This window comes from Triturus cristatus, chromosome 4_2, assembly GCF_964204655.1.
Source record: "Triturus cristatus chromosome 4_2, aTriCri1.1, whole genome shotgun sequence".
Taxonomy (NCBI): domain Eukaryota; kingdom Metazoa; phylum Chordata; class Amphibia; order Caudata; family Salamandridae; genus Triturus; species Triturus cristatus.
The window spans coordinates 460,527,688-460,544,369 of record NC_140586.1 but is presented as its reverse complement, the minus strand read 5'-3'; positions in this window follow the sequence as shown (position 1 = coordinate 460,544,369).

Genomic DNA, 16,682 nt, shown 5'->3' with positions numbered 1-16,682 from the left:
AGGCATTGGTGAGTATCTTGAAAGTAAGTCTCTTCTCAACGGGGAGCCAGTGGAGGTTACGTAGGTGTTGGGTGGTGTGCTTGTGTCGAGGAATGTCGAGGACGAGTCTGGATGCGGTGTTCTGTATGGTCAGGAGCTTGCAGAGCAGAGACTTGTTGGTCCAGGCGCAGAGGGCGTTTCTGTAGTCCAGTCTGCTGGTTATGAGTGCCTGGGTGACGGCCTTCCTTGATTCGGGGGAGACCCACTTGAAGGTCTTTTGGAGGATTCAGAGGGTGTTGAAGCTGCTGGAGGTGACAGCGTTGACCTGTCGGGTCATGGAGAAGGAGGAGTCGAGTAATGCTGAGGTTTCAGGCGTGGTTCATGGGTGTGGGGTACTGCGTAGGGCGGTAGGCCACCAGGTGATGTCCCATGCTGAGGGGGTGGGTCCGAGGACGAGGATTTCTGTCTTCTCCGAGTTGAGCTTCCGGCAGTTTCTGCTCATCTAGGATGCGAGATCCTTCATTCCTTCCTGGAAGTTGAGTCTGGTGGTGATTGGGTCTTTGGTGAGGGTAAGGATGAGCTGGGTGTCGTCGACGTAGGATACTACACTGAGTCAGTGCTATCTGACAATGGTGGCAATAGAGACCATGTAGATGCTGAAGAGCCTGGGGCTGAGCGATGATCCTTGGGACACCACACAGTTGATTTCTGTGGGTTCAGAGAGTAAAGGTGGGAGCCTGATTCTTTGGATTCTGCTGGTGAGGAACGAGTGGATCCAGTCGAGGGTGGTTCCTTGTATGCTGGCGTCGTGGAGTCTGGTGGTGAGTGTGCAGTGGGAGACGGTGTTGAATGCTGCAGAGAGATTGAGTAGGATCAGAGCCACAGTGTGTCCTTGGTCGAGGAGGGTACAGATGTCATCTGTAGTGGTGAGTAGGGCGGTTTCGGTGCTGTGGTTGCTGCAGAATACAGATTTGGAGCTGTCGAGGATGGAGTTTTCTTCGGTGAATTTGGTTATTTGTGCATTGATGGTCTTCTCTGTGACTTTGGCTGCGAAGGTGGGGAGGGAGAAGGGTCGGTCGGTCAAGTAAAAATAACTTTATTCGGCGCCAAGACCACAAACGTTTGACAAACAGACACTGCAAGTTAAAATTTACATATCCTTATTAATAAAATCACATAAATTGAAATGTCATCAACCCTAAAATTTCATAATAATTAAGAATACGCAGTAAAAAACTGTTTTCCTTCCTATTTGTTTGCTATAATTCATAACGGTTTCTAATGGCCATTGCAACCTTGATAAAATTTGAGACCGCAATACAAATAGCAGGAGAAGCCAATGATTGCAAATATTGGAACCCATCAACAAATGTACAAGGCCGAATATCCCTTAAAAGTGGTGCTAAACGTGCTCTGGGTTGCCATATTGTCACAAGGACAAGAAGTAAGTTTGTCGGCCCACCCAGATTGCCTTGGGAATGACACTAGAAAGTGCAAAGTGCCTAGACGAAGTCTGGTTAAAAGGAATTGTGTCTGTACATTAATAGTGAAAATTAAATAAGATTGCTGTTTGGCTGTAAACAAGCAAATGGGACTGAGATTTTGTGTGGCGCACCGTTGCCCAGATATAATACGCCTCTTTTATGATAGCCTTAGCATTTGTGTGGATACTCGTCGGATTGTCAAAGTACTCTCCCAAGCCAATCTCAAAAAGCCTTTCCATCACAAATCGAAGCTAGGGGATCGTCAGTGCATTGTCCAAGTCACCTCCTTAGAGAACAGTAATTCCTCCGACAACCAGATTTTGGCCCATAAGAGCAAAGGGGCAATGTTAATACGATCCTTTGCGTATTCCATCCTCCATGTGAAGTCACTGGAGGCTGTGTGGATTGCTCACCTATAAAACCGTTTTTGTGCTCTAATGTGACTGAGCTAATTATGTTGTCAGCTCCGTTACTATTAGGCTGCATTTGCAGATTTCCCATTTTATGCTCAGAAAATGTGAATTTCTGGAACATGGGCCACTTTGGAAAGTAGCAATTTTCATTCCCAGGCATGAGCAGGGTGAGCCTGGGTGAAGGGAGACTAAACCATTGTATTTTGGTGGGTGTACATTTTCTTTACATCATTATCGACCTCAGAACTCTTTTATTTCACCTGGAAATAGGGAAGGACTGCTTCAAGTGTAATTTAAAGCGTAACGTCTGCCTTCAAAAATCATCCATTTACAATCAGGTTGATTGGAAAAGTTGGGATCCCACCTCTCAGGTTTGGATATTTGGTGGGATGTTCCCTGCTACTGTGAGGTGCAACAGGTAGTCCCTAGGAGAAGTTATTTGTCAGGAATATTCCAGCAGGAGAGGCAATGGCTAGAGTGTCTTGAATTGAAAGAGGGTGCTGGAAAATGTCGTTAGAGGTAATGAAGCTGGAGAGAGGGGGAGCGGCAAAAGAGGTGAGAGAGAAGAGCAGTGACGGGGAGAGCTAAAAATAAGGTGAAAGGAAAGTGAGTTATATTTAGAGAGATAGGCAGGTTAAGGCAGAGCTGTTAAAAAAAATGACATGGCAGAGGGAGATGTTCAAGAGAGCTGCACAAAGACAATTGACTTATAGAGGTGAAACCGTGAAAGGGTTGAAGAAAAGTAAAAGTGACAAAAAAAGTTAGTGGGTGGCAGGTCAAAGTATTAACAGACAGCTTCAGCAGAGGTGTATAGGGAGGTAGGGCTCGACGAGAACTGACAAAATGTTGCAGGCCGAACTGCAGAAGGCGAAGTCGAAATGTGGAGCTGTGAGAGACTCAAACAACTGGTGAGAAGTACCTGATTGTTTGTTTAGAGAGAGCTGCAGGAGAAATAAGAATTCAACAAGAGATGCAGGAAGATAAGTGACATAGGTCGATGCAGAAATAATAACCTAGTTGTAGAGTTACAGGAGTTCAAATGACAGGAAGAGGGTCCCTGAATGTATGGCATGGTGTCTGATCTACTGTCGGCAGAGTTTCATTTCAGCTATTTCTTTGAATTTTTTAAGGGAATTGATAGGAAAATGCATTTAACTTTGCATTCTCCAACCTAAATTACTTCCTCTAGAATGTAAGTTAATGGGAGGTTTAGATATTTTGATATATGTTTTCCTAAATATCACAATTTTTTTTTTTTTTTAAATCTTGCCATACATATGCTTGAGACACTGATAGAGATAAGAGGATGCTTCTTTATGAGGTTGCAATAAAATTAACAAGGGACTGTATTTCACGCATTATGTGTTTTTTGACTGTTCTACTTGTATCTGTTTTTCATTGACAATGAATGTATTTGAGAGTGCGAGTCTCTGTGGATGTAACTTGTTTTTCGATAAATGAGTTAGTGGCTATCGGAGGTTGGATGGAGTCAGCAGGTGCAAGGGTGTTTTGGGTAATTAATGTGGTAGGATTGCACTGGGGCAAAAAAATAGTTCAGGGCACCAAAATAAAAGTACCCCCATTAGTGAGCCTGATAGCGAAAAACATTTTTACATTTGCAAATCTCACCAGTTTTGAACTTGTAGACATATTATATGTGTATTTTGCAGGGTATGGAAACCTGCATGCATTTGTATTTGCAGCAGGAAATGCTTGTGGTAGTATCAGGAATTCAACACTAAAATCCAGCCCACAAGGCCATAAAACAGGCTCACAAACAGCTAGAAATGCCCACAAACTGACCTGTCAGACCTGCCTTATTTCCCTAGAGGCTAGTCTGACCCTGGTGACAATGTGTTTTGCTCTCTGAAGCTGAGTGTTACAGTTTGAAGTTGATATCTTGATAAAAAGGTTGTTTCAAACTGGTTAAGGCCTTGCACACTGCTGATCTCCTCATGCAGCGCTTGCCTCCCTGTGCCTGGTATGTCCTTTGTGTGTGTGGTTTCAGTGGTGCTGTAAATATGTCTATAGATCACTAAAGGGAATCAGATGGACCATGGATTTCCGGTGAAGCTGTGAATAATGTCAGAAGTGTTGTGAGAGGCCTTGGGAGTTGTTAGAGCCACTCTTGTCACTTTGAGGGTGTATGGGTGCATTGCAAAGTTTTTTTGCATAGGTACTGTGTATTATGTTTTGTTGAGTGGGCATTTGGGTGGCACTGAAGTTGTCTGGAGCCTGGAGGGTATATACGCACATCATAAAGAGTGCTTGATGGAAGGTGAGGGGATATCTGCAGTATTGGGTGGTGTGTTGGGACATTGTGAAAGTTTCTAAGTGAACTATGGGGTTGTTTGTGGTTTGTTGTTGGTGTACCTGGGGCACTGCTTGCAAACATAAGCATATCTGCCAACTACTAAAAAACAATAAGAGTGATTATTAGAAACATGGCACACTAAATTTCCCCATTAAATAAAATTGAAATTGAGCAAATTCTAAGCTGGGGACAGGCTATAGAAAATGGGAAATCTTGCTTGTAAATCAGTCAGTGTAAGTAGCTGAAAGTATTTTGATGGAGTATAGGCACATTGTTATGTTATACAAGGTAGTTGTATTTGACTGGGGATTATGAGGACTTCCGTCAATGAGTTGAGGGCATCTGAGAGACATCTTAAGGATGTTTGATTGACATTGTGAGGGTCACTAGGAGAGCTGGAAGGTTGTCAGGGGTATCGTGAGACTGTTGAGGGTATGCCTGATATACTCTAGTAAAATGTCTATGGAGCTTTCTGAGAACGTATGTTCTTTTTGTGGCTCAACATGTACACTGTGGGATTATATTCCTGACTTTATACATATTCCTTTTGTGTTACCAGAGTGTACATTGAAATTGTGAGGGTGTCTGGGGTGGTAAAAGGGTGCCTTATTGAGATTTCAATGGTGTGTGCTTGTAACTAAATGTTGCCTGGGTGGCACTAGGAGGTTTCAGGTTTAGGTTGCTTTTGGTGATTTATAATGCTGTCTCCTTTTTTAAGGGTTTGTGTGCACATTCTGAGAGAGCCTCAGTGGCATTCTGAACATGTCCAAGTGGGATGTAATTCCTGGTTACGTGGTGGCACTGTGCTCAGTGCTAGTAAGGCAGGGAGAATTATCCCTCTCCCTGTAATGTGGCCTAAACCGCTCAGTTAATACATCCAGTTCCCCAGCACACGCTTAATGTTTTTCACATGATAAATCATAGGTCAGTATCGACAAAAGTATCAATTTCTTTATTCTTCTTCTTTTGCAATTACACCACTCTCAGCCAACACGTGTTTCATGGCTTTTCGAGTATCAAGTCCAGCGACTTCTTCAGGGTTCATAGAATGATATATTTTACTTTGCTCATGGTGATAACTCCAATCCGGAAGCTATCAGGCTATCTGTATCTCTCCTTCTCTAGTGTGCACGGTCCCCCAATGTCCAAAAGTTGTTATGAGACTGGGGGTTGAATATCTGTGCACAAGAAAATCCATGTTCGATATTTCAAGAGGTTACTAGTCTCGCAATGTCAATATCCTCACTTCCGTATCCACGCAGCTTCAAAGACAGAGGTCAAATGTCAGGATATTTCTTCTGACAAAGAGCTGTAGAATAAGTGTTTACTTTTCTTTCCCTGACTGCAAAGTGAGAGGAGTTTTTAAAGTGAATTATGTGAACAAGTGTAGGAACCTGGCTCTGTATATGATATTGCCCCAAGTTGGTATTACCGTGCACAGAGTCCAGGGGTTCCCCAAAAGTGTACAGGGCTCAATGTAAAACCCACAATGTTCTATTAGTTGTAGTGTGGGAGAGCAGCCTTAGGCCTAACACAGAGGACTGTAAGACATTTATTGCACAACCTTGATCAATAATTGACACATGACTCAAAAAGGAGATCCACTTTGTATTTTATGTTAATACCAAGATCTTGGCGATCAGGTCAGTAAGATTTTAAATAAATATGCTTTTCACTTTCAAAAGTCGACACTTAAAAAATGTTCAGAACAGTTCAATGTTATCCTATGGTGGAAACAATATAGCAGTTAAACAGGTAAGTACCATACTTACAGTTCCAGTCTTCTGAACGAAAGGTCAGGAAGGGCAAAGGGTCAGGTGAATACTAAAATGCACCACCAGCGGCACAGGGACAGCTGGGTGCAGAGATCAAAATCAAGGTTTGGCACAATCCTTTTCAATGGAGACTGGAGGGACCTTGAGCCACACTGCTTGCAGATAAATAGATTGGTTGCAGGGGCCAAGATCTGGGGATTAGCACAATCACATTTGGGACCACAAAGCAGCATCAAACATACACCACCAGCAGCACAGGAGGGGCCAAGTGCATGGTGCCACTTCAGTTTTGGGCACCCAGTGCTTCTCAATGGAGTTTCTTCTTTTGACAAACATGCTAAAGGCATCGCAAAGGAGGTGGCAGGAGTGACACCAATGACAGCAGATGTATGTAGAGGTGTAGGGGGTCATAGGGACAGGCATGATCCAACCGTACTGGACCAATGACATTGATATACTTAGAAAGGTATAATTAGATGTCAAACGTCAACAGACAGGATCCTCCCTGACATCAAGTAAACCAATGAAAATGCAGGTATTTATCAAGACAATTACAATAATATAAAACTAGTAACAAATGACCCAAGGTCACAAAGCACAACCTCCTCCAACATATTAACTAAATAGGATGTAAGTATTCATCATGACAATTTCAATAGTTCCTCACTTGTAAAACATGATCTACCACCAATGGATTAATGACCATGAAACACTCACAACAGTGAAAATAGAGGTCAAAGGTGAAACCACATGACCCCCCCCCCACCAATTTAGGCAGCACATTTCTTGCACGACTACAATTGATGTTTCATTCATTATATCCTCCTCTGCATAAACTTCACATATGAATTGTGAATAAATGTGCTGCAATGCTGTAAAACTGAAAACTGAAAAAAGATTTAACAGCATGACTATTGTCCAATATGGAAAATGATAAACCTGAATAGGGTTTATTTCGACGCAGATTAGGCATCAATATCAATAGTCATCACATGCATTTGGGGAAGAGAATCAATTGATTAAATGGGACAAAGTCAGAGACATTTGGAGATGCAAAACCCTTGAGAAGTCTTGTGAATTATAGTTGAAGTGCTGAGCACTGATAAAAAGTAAAACATATTTCAGTGTGGAGAATGTATGATCAGAACTTAAATAAGAAGTATGGGATGGCAGAGCTTGGTGCCAAGAAGAATGGCAGTGTGTTAAATCAGCTCTGCGAAAACGAGCTCAAAATCTTCAATAAAAAGGAGCTTCAAAATCAAAACGAGTGAATGCAAATCTTTCCTCAGTGCCAAGGAATGTTCTGGACATTCTAGAGGTATGCCTTGAGACCACTAGTTCCTGGGATGCAGTACAGTGACCAACATCACTAAAGACAGCCTAACACTAGAGAGGCAGGAAGAAAATCAGTGGCTACTGATGAGAAAATCTTTCTTCTAGAAGTGGAAGGGTGCTGCCTCCATCTCTGATATATTGATTGGGTAAGCCGTCCATCCACTACTGGAATCCTGATTACTGAAGATCACCACAACGGTGAAGAAGGCTGTAGCAGTGAGTAGTTGGGAAACAGGGCAAGTGGAGACTACTGCTTCAGCACACACAGAGGATACAGGAAAGTACTTACCATCGCTGACCATCTAAATAGAGACCCACCCCCTGGCCAGTTTCTAGTGTTGAAGGGCATTTTGAATTGGGAATGCTACATTTGATGAGGCCACCAGTCTCGAAGGGTGCTGCCATCTTTCCTTCACCCCTGATGTCACGCATGGCTAAAAACTCAAAATAGAAACAACAGCTCCAACTGCTGGTGAACAGCAATCACTATATTTAGTATTAGAACTACAAATTGAAAGAGATTGATCTAAGCAACAGAGAGGCCTAATTTGAAAAGTTAACGGCTTGACATGTTAGGCAACGTTTATTTTTGGAAATGCTGGTTGGTTGTCTACAAACCTAACTCCACTACCCCAATCTGGGCATGGCGCCTTCCACCCTAAATTCCATCCTCACCAAAGTAAAAGCCACTAAAACATCCATAGCAATAGTGAAACAAGCAATGGTGGATACTGACAAAGAATTTTAGAATATGTACTCAGACCTGACTTCCTTTAAAAACATCTTGATAATACAGATAAAAATATCATAGAAGGAGAACATCGAATAGATTGAATGCCAGACTGGAGAATGAAACTAGGGCATCTCAAGCGCAAGGTCACATACTTTAAGGATTGCAGCCTTAGCAATTACCTTCCCATTTATGGAGTCCCAGAAAAAGAAGAAGGGTCAGATCTCAAAACGTTCTTATCTAGTTGGGTAATTAACTTGCTGAAAATAAAATTCGACCAACAGCTGGAATTTTAAAGAGCCCATATCCTAAGAGGATGTCCAGAGCAGACTCTGGAGACCTCATGACCAATGGTGGCCTACTTATTTTGCCAGGCCCAAGTGTGCAGCATCCTTATCTCTTTCCGGCAACATTGTAATTTTCAATACTCACAACACTTGGTCAGCATAATAGCAGATTTTTCTATGGACACAGCCATTTTACCTCCTTATATAGTATTAAACCAAGAGAAATAAGGTATGGCCTGCTAAACCGTGCAACAATGGTGAATGCAAATGATGGTTTGACAAGTGAATTTATGGGTCAGATTTAGAAAGGTTACTAAAATCTTTTGATTCTCAAGAGAGGGACAGAACAGTCAGCCACTACTGGTCCATAACAAGCCTTTCAGCAGATCCATAGGACTCAACCTTATCAGGGGATAATTTAACAATTAATAAAACCATGTCCAATATTGTCCTCAAAATGGACAGAAATGAAAAAAAAAACAAATCCAAAGCACTAAAGACCGAGATAAATCAAGGCCAGCCCTGAAACTCAGAGGCCAGCTTCCTAAGACCTTAATGCACACCCACTATTGACTTAAAATAAGTTTCTTGAGCTGGGGAACACCTGGCAACCCTTAATGAAAGTTGTATATGTACATGGATCTGATCAAACCAATGAAGGGGAGTTGGAAAATGCCAAAATGGAAATACTAGGACCCGGAAGTATAAACTCGATCGAAAATTAAAAATATATGCCCAAGACTAGACAGCACAATCATCTACTCACGAATAACATGAATGGCTGGTAATGCCTACATGAGAGGAAAAAGGATAAAGGGCAGAGTCATTAACAGAAAAAAGGCAGAAGAGGAACGACAAACACTTGAACAACAAATCCATCTCTTGATGAAATAATAGCAGCAGTGGCCAACATCAGACACCTTGAAATAGCTAACTCTTGCAAAAATGAATCTAAAGTCTGAGTTTATGACACTAACGGAAAAGCATGAAGTAGATTGAAGTACAGATACTATCAATCTGGAGAAAGGTGGTTAGATAACTGGCCCCGCAACTGAAGCAGGTGAATTGCTGCCATACTATTTCAACACTACAAACCCCAACAGGTCTGATTATAAACCGGATATTAATACTAGTAGAGTTTTCCATTTTCTACAAAAAACTTTACACTTCAGAGGAGGAAGCCAGGGCATCCTCAAACCTATCCATCCATCCTTTCATTCATCCATATATCTAACCCCCATTTCACTCATCCATCTATCCTTTCACTCATTCTTCCATCCACCCACCCTTTCGCTCCATCCATCAATACTTTCACTCCATCCATCCATCCATCCAGGCTTTTACTCAGCCACCCATCCATCTTTTCACTCATCATTCTACCCATCCACTCTTCCACGTCCTTTCACTCTTCCATTTTCTCACTCATCCCTACCGCTATCCACCCATCCATCCACCCATCTACTGATTCTTCTACTCATCCATCCATCCTTTCTCTCATCCATCATTTTACTCATCTATCCTCCCTTTCACTCCATTCATCCACCCTTTCACTCCATACATCTGCCTATCCTCCCTCTCACTCATACCATCCATCAATCTATCCAGCCTCCCTTTCACTCTTTCATCCATTCTTTTACTCATCCATACATCCATCTTTTCACTCATTCATCAATCGACCCATCCTTTCATCCTTTTATTCCACCATCCTTCCACCCATTCACTCACGCATCCATCCACTGACTCACCTTTGTCTGCCCAGTTGCAGACAGAAGAGGCCCATCAAGAACTCCCTCCCACATTAGCTTCTAAAGTTGGTGATTCTCAATGCCCCAGCAGTCTTCCTTTCACTCACTCATCCACCAGTCCATCTATCCTGTGCCCATCCTTCTATTCTCCCTTTCATTCTGTCCATCCATCTACTCTTTCACTCGAACCATTCACCCTTTCACTCATACATCCATTAATCCTTTCATCCATCAACCAACCCACCCTTTCATTCATCCATCCATTCTTTCACTTATCCATCCACCCTTTCATCCATCTACCTTTTCACTCATTCACCCATTCGTTCTCTCATCCATCTTTTCATTCATTCACCCATCCATCTACCCTTCCACCATTTCAGTCACCCATCCACCCTTTCATTCATACACCTATCCATCCGTCCTTTTCTCTCAATCTACCAGCTAACCATCCTCCCTATCACGTTATTTATGAGCCTCTGTCTGATGTGTTGCATACAGAAGAGGCTCATCAAGAACTCTGCCCCTGCTGTAGCTACCAAAGCAGAGGGTTCACTACACTCTTACACATATTGATGTCATTGCAGAGGAGGTGATGTACCTTGTTGGGACCATTTCATCCATCCTTTCACCCATCCTTTCCCGGATTCACCCTTTAACAATCCATTCTTTCTCCCACTCATCCTTCCATCCATTCACCCGCCCAACAATCCCTTCAGCCATTCACCCACACATGCATCATTTACCCATTCACCCACCCGCACATTATGTTATCTACCCATGCTCATCCGCCATTTTGCCCATCCTTCCACCCATCCGACCTTTCACAAATCCTTTCACCTACCCATGTATCCTTTCAGCCATTCATTCATCATTTCACTTACCCACACCTCATGTCATGCACTGATTCGTAGTTAGCCCTTTATTTCATCAGGACGTTGGACTATAGACAGCCTTCATTAATGAAGATAAGAGTACATGGACTTTTTTCTCTGCTTAAGAAACCCCACCAAGTATATGAAAGTTGGATACATTTTGGATTGCGATATTTGCGAGGTGCGCGACCTCCCTAGTTCTTTTAGGTGATGATTCATGTTCTTTTTTTTATAAATCGAGGGAGCATATTCCTTTTGCCCTTGGAGTAACAATGGTCACACAGGCTGAAAAATCTTTCTGCACATAAAAACTTATCGTGATATTTAAATGGAGCAATTATTCTGTACCTCATTAAAGTAGCTTAAAAGTAGCTTAAAAGTGCTAAATGAATAGGTGCTTATTCTGTTAATTCCTTATTTTGGCACTTTTTTTAATTAGCTGTTGACCCGAATATTTTATTACTCAACAGCTAATTGTTCACAATCAAAACACAAATAAATATCTCCCACAAAGTGCATTAGAAAGAATCATGACTTCTGGAAAGTTCTTTATATTATTGGAGCCATTCAGCATAACTAGGTTCAGTGGAAGAGGGCATCAATGAATTACATGAACGCTAATGGGTAAAGTCTATGCAATAGAATGCTAATAACGCCATTGGTTCCAACAAGTCTGCCCATATTTTTCATGAGAATCGAACTGCACTAAATTTCATCATAACCTTAATACCATGGGAAAGAAGTGGGGGCATATCATCAAGGGGCGACGATAATATTATCTCCGCTTTAGAGCCTGTTTTCGGGCGAAAAGCGGTGATAATATTATCGCATTATCATCAAGGGCACGCTAGCGCTTGATTCCTTGACGTATCGCCCCTTTTTCACATGCCTCACCTCGCATCGATAATGAGAAGCAAAAGAGGCATGGCTGTGAAAACAACATGGAATAATATCGCGAAGGCAGCTTCGCGATATTATCAAGTAGGGTTAGCGATATATAAAATCGCATTAAGTATGCCTTAACGCAGGAATTTAATGTCTGTTAAATTTCTGACTAAGGCATACCTAACATGGGGGGTGGATTGTGTGGCTAAGACCACAGGCCCTATCATCTAGGATATCGCTGTTTTCCACCATGGAAAACGGCGATATCCCAACTATCTCTGGAAGTTTGTATCGCCTCGGCGATGCGCGTTGTTGATAACACGCTAACCGGTCAATAAATTCATGAGATAGCTGGCGATAAATATGCAAGCGCGCTTTGCGATATTTATAGCCGGCCCTTGATAATATGCCCCATGGTGTTTTATTTCCTGAATTTTGTTGGGTTGTTTTATTGACAGATGTTTGCTTTAAGCACAACTGAACGCAACAATACTATGTTCCAAAATATTAAATGAATTATATGCCCATGCAATGTATGTGGGCATTTGTATGCAGTTGCATACATTTGTTGTGTCTGCATGCATGTGTTCATAATTTACAGTCAACAGAGGTTATTCATATCGTTCAAAACTGTAATTTAGGAATTGTGAGATCCTGTTATTAAATTACCGCTTCTCTCCATAAATCTTTACATAATCGGATGTCAGTCCCTGCAGTGTTTATTTTCCTCCTCGTTTAATGTGTTGAAAAGGAATACACGCTACAATAAGAGGGTTGCTACAGAAAAAAGCTCAATGTTTTCTTTCGAAGGGAAAGGTAATTTGTTAAGAAACCTCCTTGACAGGATGATGGAGCATACTTCTTTTATTTTTTCCCACAGTGTGTAGCCCTGAGATTCAGAGCAAGGCCCGGCTTACTGTAACACACTGACTGACAATTAGATTTTAAAAACCTGGGAAATAGGATCTCATAATGGTACCTAATGGGATTGTGAAATAAAGTCTACTCCTCTCATGTATCACCAGGTACTGGAATTAAAAGAAAAAAAACACAGAAACTCAATTATTGCGGAAATCAGCCCTTTACGTCTGCTGTCAAACTAGACGCTTCCCTGGCTCCACGGTGATATTGCAAATTCCAGATTTCCCCTACCATTAGAGACAATTATGGCTCATGCAATTAATAAATATGTATCAAATACTTGGCGTTCCACAGTGCATACACGAAACATCTTTGGAGACTTCTATTTCTGTTTCTAAAAAAATGGCAGATAATGGAATCAAACAATTTGTCAATGTAAGCTGGGAAACCCGATAGAGCTTTAGCATTCCGTACATGCTGCATAATTATCCTTGGCTTCGGCGCTATGCAACCCATCCCAGGCTGCCGCAGTGCATTGTGGGAGTTGTTTGCTTAGCGTGTAACTCGATCAACTCGTCTGATAATTTGAAGAGTGCGCCTATCTGGAGACAAATATGAAAAATGGAAGTGTATTTATTAGGTTAATACTCGGCAGTGATTAAAAACAGTTCAGCATGCATGAGGTGCGCACTTGTTACAACCATTAGGTGAAATAGTGTCAGAATATGGATTCGATAAGGAGCGCTCGTAACACATATGTTATTGTAGGCATCCATCACTATCACCGTGCTCCCCGAAGTGCTTACATGCGTTTGTCTCTCAGGTACCACTGATGCGATCCTTCATCTTGGTGTAGGTCTGTGATGCCTCTAGTGGTTACATCAGACCTCTGTGGGTTAGTGAATCATTACGGCTGGTTGTCTGATAGCAGTGGGTGGTGACAGTGCAATCTTTGACAAATTTCCCAGCGGCATGTCAGTGCTGCACAGAAATAGGCCTGCGTGAATGTGTTGCCACTGTGTATTGTATTAGAGCTTACACCGTGGGCTAGTTGACCATGGCCGGGTTCGTGGGGGAGGGTTGAATTTGTTTTCCACAGCATACTTTTTATTTCGAACATCTCGGAGGGAACCTGAACGTCATACTCATCAGATACACTTTTTTCATGAACTTACTTTGACTGACTTAAGTGCTGTTAAATCGTGTTTTACTATATTTGATCACCTGTAAAACTACAGGTTGAGGAAAATAAAAATAACACAAACTTTCTGGACTTATTGGATTTCCGAGCTTCCACGTGTTCCACCAATATTTAAAAATTGGTGGTACACAGGTTAGCCAATCAGGACATTTGTTGGAATTCAACTCCAGTTCAGTTTCAACACGACAGTGCAGAGATATCCCTTTCAATACACCATTCGCTCATTCTGCAACTTTGAAGTGGTAGGTTCAAGCAGCACTCATCTGCATGTTAGATTTTATATTTATATATTGTTACTTGTGCCACAAATATTGTTACTAATCTCGTGTGTTCAAATATTATCCTACAGCCAGAATATGGGAAACAGCCTTTATTCCCAAGTTTTTACTCCGTATAACATTTACCACACATTTTTTACATCACAGTTTGGGTTTCGTAGACATCACAGTACGGAGCTTGGTCTAATTACTGCCACCGAACAACTCAGGAAGAATTTAGACCAGTAGTCTTCAAACTTTTTAATGCTGCGCCCCATGTAAAAAACTAAAATCCGCGGGCCCCCCTCAATTTCTTCGCAATTATTCTGCTAAATTGGCAATGTTTAAATAGGTCTAAACATATTTAAACATTGCAGACAAGCACTGTTTCCCCTTTTTACACAATCTATCAGTCAGGATATAAATGACAAAAGTTGTTAGCAATGGACCATTACAAGGTGGCTTACTTTTTAACAGCATGATGCTTCTTTTGGCTAGAGACTGGCTCCGCCCTGCGATCACTTATGGCACTCCCAGCGGGGCCCGCCCCCCCCCCCCCCCCCCAGTTTGAGGACTTCTGCTTTAGATATTGGAGGAAACACAGCTTTGATTTTATTAGAACTGTCAGCCGCATTCAGTACGGTCTTTTGGTTGGCCAACTCGCCTCCATTGGCATTAAAAATTGAGTCTTAGTCCTATTAACTTCATTCCTCAGGGATCGAGTTCAGTTAGTGGCCTTAGGAGACCTTCTCTCTTCATCTTACTCCTTACCATGTGGGGTCCCACAGGGTACCACCCTTTTCAGTCTATATGTTACCCCCCTGGCTGTCTTGAATCAATCTTTTGGCTTCTCCCTGGTATCATACATGGATGGCACTCAGATCGTTGTGTCAGTTGCTGGTAATCCAGATACAAGAACAGTTAACTTCTACGATTGTACACTTCAGGTAGGCAGTTGGATGACGGGCAACTGCCTAAAGTTAAACTCTTCAAAAACAGATATCGTACTGTTTGGGAGCAATCCATTTTGTTAGGTCTCGCCTGACCCAGCGCATGCGCTGGTCTGGCGAGACTTATTGAGAGGGCTCCAAAAAGGGCTACCAGGCCAGCCTAGAGCTACAGTGCATGTGCGCAGGCGCGCGCGCCGCGCTTTACCGCGATTACTTTCACGATAGCCAATAGGTCTCGCTTTTGGGACCTTATAAGTATTTAGTTATGCAACTGTTGCATGGCTAACCACTTATAAGGTCCCAAAAGCGAGACCTATTGGCTATGCCAATGCTTGTTTTTTTGTGCCCCAGTTTGTGGCCTCTCAAGCTAGGTTCCCATTCCAACCCCAAGTGTTAAAGTGAAAAACCTAGGGATGATCTTTGATTCCAGATTATTCATATCACATTTTCTTCCTCTTAAAATTCCTTAAGCAGGTCCTTCCACACATCCCTTTGGCTTTGCATAAAACAGTAGTTACAGCAAGTACCACCTCAAGACTGGAATACTGCAATGCATTATTTAGTAGCACTCAAACATGCTGCTTAAACGAACTACAGGCCCTCCAAATTACAGCGCCATTTCTGCTTTTGGATTTTGCCAGGCATAACTCTGCTTCTCAAGCTTTGGTTCAGTTGCACTGGCTTCCTGTGGAAAAGCATAAATGTTCAAGGCCCTGTGCTCAGCTTTTAGGTCCCTACATAGCCTGGGGCCAGTCTGTTTTTCACATCGCTTCAAACCTTATGCTACAATAAGATCTCTTCGTTCCTCTTCTAGGGGAAACCTTGTAGTTCCCAGACTTAAAAAAGTTAGATGGGGTGGTCAGAGTTTGTAACAAGCACATCGAGGTTGTGGAACAAACTGCCTTTACATCAGGAAAAGTTTTTAAAAACTTGGCTATTTAACCATTTAAGCATTCATTTGCATCTGGACTCTTCCATGTGCTGCAGTTTACAAAAGACTAGCGCTTAGACACCACAGAGTTGTGCTTTGCAAACTCTATTTTCATTTTCATTTCATTTCATAAAGAGTGTTGGCACACATTGTTTTACCACGCATTTGTACAGTAGGTGGCAGTGTTTCTATATGTGATACACTTTACATATTTTTATCGTTAATTCAAAAAGGGGCTTGAGGGTCTTCCCCTAAAAATATTACATTTGAAAATAGTAGCAAACCTGTAAATGACAAAATGTAATGTGTAATACAAAATATATATAGCTAATAATGTATTAAGAATTAATGTATAATTTTTAACAGTATGTGTCAGTGTTAGACTGACGGTATTTTTTAGTAACAGCGTGGTAAATGTATACATGGTAGTGGATTGCGTAGTGAAGTTGTGTCAAATGTGAGTGAACGTAAATTTGTGGTAGTGGTATGAGTTGTGAAATCTGTGATGTAAAAAAGTGTGTGGTGAAGAAAGGAGTAGTAATATCATACAACCCCAGTATATACATAAAAACCTAAAAGGTTCAAACCAGTCCAATAATGTATAAGGTAGCAAGTGGTTAGGAAATATGGTATCTCAAGGCATAAACATCGTTTTAGGCAGAA